Genomic DNA, 8495 nt, shown 5'->3' with positions numbered 1-8495 from the left:
CCTGCTCCAGCCTACGCTTCCTATATGACACATCCTCCCAGCTGCTGGAATTAGTGAGTGAGAGGTAGATCACATTGAAAAATAAGATTGGGTCAATGAAGAACCAACATGGAGCTTAGAGCAGCTCTGAACAGGAAGTGGGGCTGGTGATTAAGAAATGGGCAGGGAGTGTAAAGAAGCTGACCAATGTGGGTGGGGGTTCATGGTGTTTATGGAAGGGTATCTGAACTTTACGGGGGAGGGAGGGGAAGCAAGATGGGTTGTGGTACTGACAAGAATGCTAATCCTTCATCTTCTAAGGAGAGTTGAGCCTGAACCATGAAGATCAGATTGAGGTCTGGATTTTAGCAAAGTTCAAAGAGGTTTAGATTCATCGCTCTAAAACAAATCTGCACTTCTCCAAAATTCAGAGAGTTCAAGGGATTTTGCAGTTGATGTTCCAGTTCAGGCCCATCTCTAGTTCTAAGTATTAAAGCTGTGCTTTGAAATGTAATCTTTTTAAACAGGGATGGGTCTAACATTTTGCAGTAGGTGAAGATGCAGGGGACAGTGGCTGAGAAAGGGTGACATTAAGGTGATGGTCATGGTGGTGCTGGATAATGTGATGTTAGATGGGGTCTCAAATTCCCAACTCATAGGAGCAGTGGTTACTGTAGATAGAAACAGAAGAGAAGTCTCATTGCACCTGCCAAGGAAGAACTGTGGAGAAGTGCTGCTTACCCATGCTAGGGTTAGGATGCAGCGAAGCAGCAAATTTGGAAAAAAAAAATGAAAACCAGGTCATAGTCCCAAGCTCCACTCAGCACCAAAGCTCTGCTTACTAGTATTCTGAGATAATATGTTGATGAGCAGAGGGAAGCGTGATGGGCTCCACATCAACACATAGGGTACGTTTACACGGTAGCTAGGAGTCTGCTTCCCAACTCAGGCAGACAGACGTGCTAGCTCTGCTGGAGCTAGAGTGCTAAAAATAGAAGTGTAGCTGAGGGTAGCACAAGTGCCAGCTTGGGTTAGCTGTCCAAGTAGAAAACAACCGGGACCCATAGTTACTTACATGGGCAGCTAGTCTGAGCCACCTCCTGTGCTACCCCCAGCTACTCTGTTAAACTGGGTGCACTAGTTCAAGCAGAGTTGGGGAGTATGCTCTCGGCTTAAGTGTAAACATTTCCAGAGACAGAATAGAATAGGTGTGAATTTCACCCATTAGAGATTGGGTAGAAAACTAAAATTATCCCTCCCTCTGGGTGGTCTCAGATTCCCTGTGCTGGGGTTCGTGGGTTCAAATGCTGGGTATCCTAAGTCGTCCTCCTTAGGACGTGTAGCGGGGTCTCTGTTCCCCTGTGCTGGGGTGAACGCTGCTCTCCTTGGCTGAAACGGAGCTGTGCTGATCTTGGCCTGGAGTTTCTCCTTCCTGTGTTACTGCTCCTCCTAAGTGGCTGTGTCTCCTCTCCAGCTGCAAAGGCAGGGCACGGCTGCTGCGGAGCCTGCAGGCAAATGCTTCTCTTCTGGAACAGCAGTACTTTGGACCAGCTCCTGGTGACTTGTGGACTGGCAGAGCCTGTCCTGTTGCCCCAGGCCTGCTTGCAGAGAAAGGACTCTAGTGGCTGTGCTGCCTGCTCTCCTGCCTCAGTAGAAGCTGAGAGGCTGTGGAAGGAGGGTGTTCCTGCTGCTGGCAAATCAGATGCCTGATCTGAGGCTTTCATACCCCAGTCTTATGCGGCTCTGATGGGCTAGTGGCAGAATTGGTGGCAGGAAGGAGGCAGGGTAAGATGGTGGGCAGTTCAGAAAGGTGCTGGTACAGCGGATGGGTATATACAGGCCCAATCCAAGGCTCAAGGAGGAGCAACAGAGCATTTTGTGGAGAAGGGACAGTTGTGGCCACTGATTCCCCCCTACATTAAGACTATGTCTACACTGCACAGCTTTTAGCCACACAGCTGTGCTGCTACAGCCTGGCCACTAAAAGGCGCGCAGTGTAGCCGCTGTTTGTCGGCTCTTCTGCCAACCAAAAACTTCCACCCTCAATGAGTGGCGTTAGCGTTGTCGGCAGGAGAGCGCTCCTGCCGACAAAGCGCTGTTCACACTGGCACTTGTTGTCAACAAATCTTTTGTCTTTTGTGTGTGTGTTTGTAACACCTCTGAGTAACAAAAGCTTTGTCTTTCAGTTGCCGGTGTAGACAAAACCTAATATCCAAAGGCCTCCATCTCAGGGCTTGCTGCTGAAACCCTAGAACTGTCGGCTAGACATCTGGGCAGACCCTACATGCTGGGCTATAGTTCAGAACCTAGCCTTCCCATTTACAAACCCAGCCCTACATCTGAGCTTTCATCTCAGGACTACTCCACACTAAGGCTTTAAGGGGAGCAACCTTTGAACTCCCTTAACATTACTGGTCTCTGAGCCGCTATTGTGAAGTGATGTGGGGGTCCAGCGGTCTAGCACATGCAGTACACAACATTTCTTTGAGTGTTTCTTAATCCCTGAAACAAACAAAATTCCAGGCAATTCTAGAGTCCCTAGTGTTAGTCTTTTGCTGTTAGGAAACCATGTGAAACAAAAAGAGCCACCAGAGTAATATTCAACAGGGAAAAGCCGGTACACAGAGGCAAAAGCAAAAAGCATCAAAATGAATAGGAATCTCATCAATTATATTGATTGTACTGCCTGTGGTCAGCATGAACTCAATGTTCCCTTCAGCTCACACATTTTGCAGGCTATAGTCCCCCCATGGCACATTAGATCAATGTACTGAAACCACATAAACGTATGTTTGCTAACCCATGAAATGGAGGTGGTGGAAAAGAGGCAAAACTAAGGCCCTGTCAACAGTAGAACCAAGACAGCAGCAGTCAAATTTAAACACAGTCCTTGTCTACACCAAAAAATTCAGACCTCATTTTCCAGTGTGAACACTAGTGTATACAGGTGATGGGGGGAGGGTTGACATCCTGAAAGCAAATATACTGGATCCTAAGTAGAGATGAGCCTTAGGGTTTTCATGACCAGGTGGTCTTGGCTACCTTAGTGCTTGCTTTCACAAGTGCAGCCGCTCTTATTAAAAAGGGGAATACCATTATCTAGTGCAGATGCACCTATCGTCGTTGCTAACAAGGTTCTCTGGCAAAGTTACCCTAACTAGTATTGCCAGGGATTTTTTTCATTAGAACTGTGTCATGTCACTAAACTGCTTTTGTCTACCCAGCCAAGCTGACACTAGCCTTTTTTCCCTTATAAAGTTTTCCACACTTGCTGTCACAAAGCTGAACCAATGTTAGCACAGCGTAGAAAAGGCTCCATGCAGCTGCATCTGTTTTTAAATGCCAAGTTGTCTAACCCTGCTGAAAGCAGTTCTAACTTGACATGCCGGGAGCAACCCTTGCAGCTGTCTGGATAATCATCAGTATTTATATGACAGTAGAGCCTAGAGGACCCGACTGAGATCAAGGCCTCATTGTACAACCACATTATAAAAGACAGTCCCTAGCTAGAGGAGCTTACAGTCTAAACGGACAGGCAAAGGGTAGGAACCATGACTTATCCTCATTTTATAGATGGGGAACTGGGGCACAGAGAGATTAAGTGATTTACCTAAGGTCACACAGGGAGACTGGGGCCGATCTGCAGAGTCGTCATCCAGTACTTTAACCACAAGACTTCACATCACCCCTCAAACGTCACCTGGAGTAGTGCTTCCTCATTGCTCTTACCGGTGGCACTCAACCAGTGGCACCAATGATGGGAAATTTTATGGAAGGAAATAATTTGCATATAACCATAAGCTTCATTGTACAGTGATGAAGTTACATGATACACTGTCCCTCAAAGGTGGTGGTAGGACATGGAGCTGCAAAAACCATGGCAGCCATGAGACGGGCAGGGAAGGAAGGGGGTGGCTGGGAGAGAGGATGTTTAGGGATGCTAGGTTAGATGGGTGGGTGCTGGAGAATTTTTGTCAGTGGATAGCGGAGTGTCTGATAGTGCTGGGATGGATGGGTTCTGTGCTAGGTGTGGTGATTGGTTGCTGAGTGGGCTGGGTGCTATCAGAGGTGTCTGGGTAGATGGATGGGCGCTGTGGTGATGCGATCCTGAGTGCTGTCAAGGCTGAGTGGGTGCTGAGATGTCTGAGAGAGGTGGGATACATGTATGAGTGCTGAATGGGAGGGACGCTGAGGTCTGTCTGACATCAGGCTGGAGCTGTCTGGGGAAGTGGGGTCAGTTTAAGTCCCTTCATCTGTTAGTCCCACTTGTTAGACACGCACCACTACTGCTGACTTCTCTTGATGCTACTGCTGCAATTGCTCCTCCTGCTCAGATGCATGGGTTGGGGGAGGGGGGCGAGTGGAGAGCCGACAAGCCTGCTGGCTGCCTGAAGTGACCTTTAGCATCAGCATCAGGAAAAACTACAGATGACTGCCTGTGGACTCAGAGGTGCTGCACGACAGGACTGCCAAATATGTGTGTAATAGTCAGCAGCAGTCTACAGCAACACAGCAGTTCTAGCTCAGACCCCAGGCAGCAACACAGCAGTTCTAGCTCAGACCCTCCAGGGGCTGAGCACACCAGTTCTAGCTCAGCTCCTCACAGCAGGGCTGAGGCAACAACCAATAGTCCCAGTTCAAGGCTCAGGTCCTTGGCATCAGTCTCAGGAGGCCCAGGGCTATGGCAGCAGTTCAAGAAGCCCAGGTAAGTGCAGGCTTCTCTGCGATCCGCTGCACTACAATGTGTCACACAGAATGCATGAAACTTGGCAGCGCTGTAAAAATCCCTACCCAGAGGGAAAGCCTGTTAGACACCAACTAGCAACGATCTTGTTTAAATGCAGTTGTTGCTAATGTATTAAATTAATGGGCAGCAGGTTACTACTAGCATAGAAACGGCCTAACAGCACAGACCTATTTTTGGCTTTTGGTTAAATCAGCCCACTCAGATGGCCAAATTCAGCGTTGGCATAAACAGGTGCAACACCTGTGAAATCACTAGGAATCATGCCTGTTTCATGATAATGTTAATGTTTCACAGACAGAGTAGCTTTCTTCCAATACCGAACACGGAACTTCATTAGAATAAAGAAAACAGTATCACCACTCAGGATAATCTCAGTCATTCTGCTTCACTGTACAGTGTTTGCCTAGCGCCTCCCCCAGCCTCTTGGCTTCCAGTGACACAAGTCCTCACAGCACCAGTTTACACCAGCACTGAGCTGGTTCAGAATATCATCCAAGCGTTAATAGATTATGAGATGTCTGCCTATCTGCTGAATAACTGTTATGCTTGTAATTATAGCAAAGGAATAAATCTGAGAAAAAAAATTAATAGTTTCTTGGGGGAGGCTCTGCCCTTTGGTGTTTTTTTTTATATGCCACGAATCCCAGATTACATGGTACTCTGGTGAAATCTGGAATTTGGGGTGGAAAGAGGGCATTGACTTTTTTTTATCTCACTGTCCCTATAGTGTCTTTTTGTAGCAGGGATTTATTTATTTAATTGACAAGTACCTTTGCATGAGATGCTTTTGTAATCCCAGCTACTTATCCTCTGAAGAATCACTGAGCTGCTAATTATTTCAGAGGAATAATAAAAGTAAATTGGAGAAATCCCAGCCAGCACATTTTTAATTTAGACTGTACAGAACAGGGATGGAGTAATTTTTTAAAGCAGGTACAGTTCTATGACTTTGCCTTCTCTAGCAAACACACAGCAATCAGGTTAAAAAAAAAAAGAAAAAGAAAGAAAGAAAGAAACCCTACCAAAAAAGAAACTTCACTGCACACACCCTTTTCCCCCTGGAGAGAGGAGACGAGAACAGATGTGTAGTCACATAAGAACGGCCGTAATGGGTCAGACCAATGGTCCATCTAGCCCAGTATCCTGTCTACTGACAGTGGCCAATGTGAGGTGCCCCAGAGGGAGTGAACCTAACAGGTAATGATCAAGTGATCTCTCTCCTGCCATCCATCTCCACCCTCTGACAAACAGAGGCTAGGGACATCATTCCTTACCCATCCTGGATAATGGACTTAACCTCCATGAATTTATCCAGTTCTCTTTTCAACGCTGTTATAGTCGTAGCCTTCACAACCTCCTCAGGCAAGGAGTTCCACAAGTTGACTGTGCGCTGTGTGAAGAACTTCCTTTTATTTGTTTTAAACCTGCTGCCCATTAATTTCATTTGGTGGCTCCTAGTTCTTGCATTATGGGAATAAGTAAATAACTTTTCCTTAGCTACTTTCTCCACATCACTCATGATTTTATACACCTCTATCATATCCCCCCTTAGTCTCCTCTTTTCCAAGCTGAAAAGTTCTAGCCTCTTTAATCTCTCCTCATATGGGACCCGTTCCAACCCCCTAATCATTTTAGTTGCCCTTCTCTGAACCTTTTTTAGTGCCAGTATATCTTTTTTTGAGATGAGGAGACCACATCTGTACGAGTATTCAAGATGTGGGCGTACCATTGATTTATATACGGGCAATAATATATTCTCCGTCTTATTCTCTATCCCCTTTTTAATGATTCCTAACATCCTGTTCACTTTTTTGACTGCTGCTGCACACTGCGTGGACGTCTTCAGAAAACTATCCATGACGATTCTAAGATCTTTTTCCTGATTTTTTGTAGCTAAATTAGCCCCCAGCATGTTGCATGTATAGTTGGGGTTATTTTTTCCAATGTGCATTACTTTACATGTATTCACATTAAATTTCATTTGCCATTTTGTTGCCCAAACACTTACGTTTTGTGAGATCTTTTTGAAGTTCTTCACAGTCTGCTTTGGTCCTAACTATCGTGAGCAGTTTAGTATCATCTGCAAACTTTGCCACCTCACTTTTTACCCCTTTCTCCAGATCATTTACAAATAAATTGAATAGGATTGGTCCTAGGACAGACCCTTGGGGAACACCACTAGTTACCCCTCTCCATTCTGAGAATTTACCATTTATTCCTACCCTTTGTTCCCTGTCTTTTAACCAGTTCTCAATCCATGAAAGGACCTTCCCTTTTATCCCATGACAATTTATGTAAGAGCCTTTGGTGAGGGACCTTGCCAAAGGCTTTCTGGAAATCTAAGTACACTATGGTCACTGGATCCCCCTTGTCCACATGTTTGACCCCTTCAAAGAACTCTAATGGATTAGTAAGACACGATTTTCCTTTACAGAAACCATTTTGACTTTTGCCCAACAATTTATGTTTTTCTAGGTGTCTGACAATTTTATTGTTTCAACTAATTTGCCCGTTACGGACGTTAGACTTACCGGTCTGTAATTGCCGGGATCACCTCTAGAGCCCTTTTTAAATATTGGTGTTACATTACCTATCTTCCAGTCATTGGGTATAGAAGCCGATTTAAAGGACAAGTTACAAACCCTAGTTAATAGTTCCGCAACTTCACATTTGAGTTCTTTCAGAACTCTTGCGTGAATGCCATCTGGTCCCAGTGACTTGTTAATGTTAAGTTTATCAATTAATTCCAAAACCTCCTCTAGTGACACTTCAATCTGTGACAGTTCCTCAGATTTGTCACCTACAAAAGCCGGCTCAGGTTTGGGAATCTCCCTAACATCCTCAGCCATGAAGACTGAAGCAAAGAATTTGTTTAGTTTCTCGGCAATGACTTTATCGTCTTTAAGCACTTCTTTTATATCTCGATCATTGAGGGGCCCCACTGGTTGTTTAGCAGGCTTCCTGCTTCTATGTACTTAAAAACATTTTGTTATTACCTTTTTGAGTTTTTGGCTAGCCATTCTTCAAATGTCTCTTTGGCTTTTCATATTACCTTTTTACACTTAATTTGGCAGTGTTTATGCTCCTTTCTATTTACCTCACTAAGATTTGACTTCCACTTTTTAAAAGATGCCTTTTTATCTCTCACTGCTTCTTTTACATGGTTGTTAAGCCACGGTGGCTCTTTTTTAGTTCTTTTACTGTGTTTTTTAATTTGGGGTATACAGTTCAGTTGGGCCTCTATTATGGTGTCTTTAAAAAGCACCCATGCAGCTTGCAGGGATTTCACTTTAGTCACTGTACCTTTTAATTTCTGTTTAATTAACCCCTTCATTTTTGCATAGTTCCCCTTTTTTAAATTAAATGCTACAGTATTGGGCTGTTGAGATGTTCTTCCCACCACAGGGATGTTAAATGTTATGTCACGTTTCTTAATGCAGCACAGGAAGGCACTCAGATACTATGGTGATGAGTGTGATTAACAAACCAATATAGCATAAAAAGGGAATTATATTAGGTAATTGGGGAGGGCTAAGGTTCTGATCTTGCTTCCACTTAAGTCAGAACTCCCACTGATTTTAATGGCCTAGGGTCACACCCAAGAGGGGCCAAGGGTCACTGAGAAAGAAAGAGAGAGCAAACATTTTGAGGGGAAGACTGTGGGCCTCACATTGAGGCACAGTGTGTCAAATGGAACCTGTTACAGAACAGGGGTTCTGCTTGGAAGTGTGATTATTAAAATGTTTTTCTAGGCTACTAGTGACTTCCA

Source organism: Mauremys reevesii, linkage group 2, assembly GCF_016161935.1.
Source record: "Mauremys reevesii isolate NIE-2019 linkage group 2, ASM1616193v1, whole genome shotgun sequence".
In the NCBI taxonomy this organism is placed as follows: Eukaryota; Metazoa; Chordata; order Testudines; family Geoemydidae; genus Mauremys; species Mauremys reevesii.
This window is presented reverse-complemented; position numbering follows the sequence as displayed.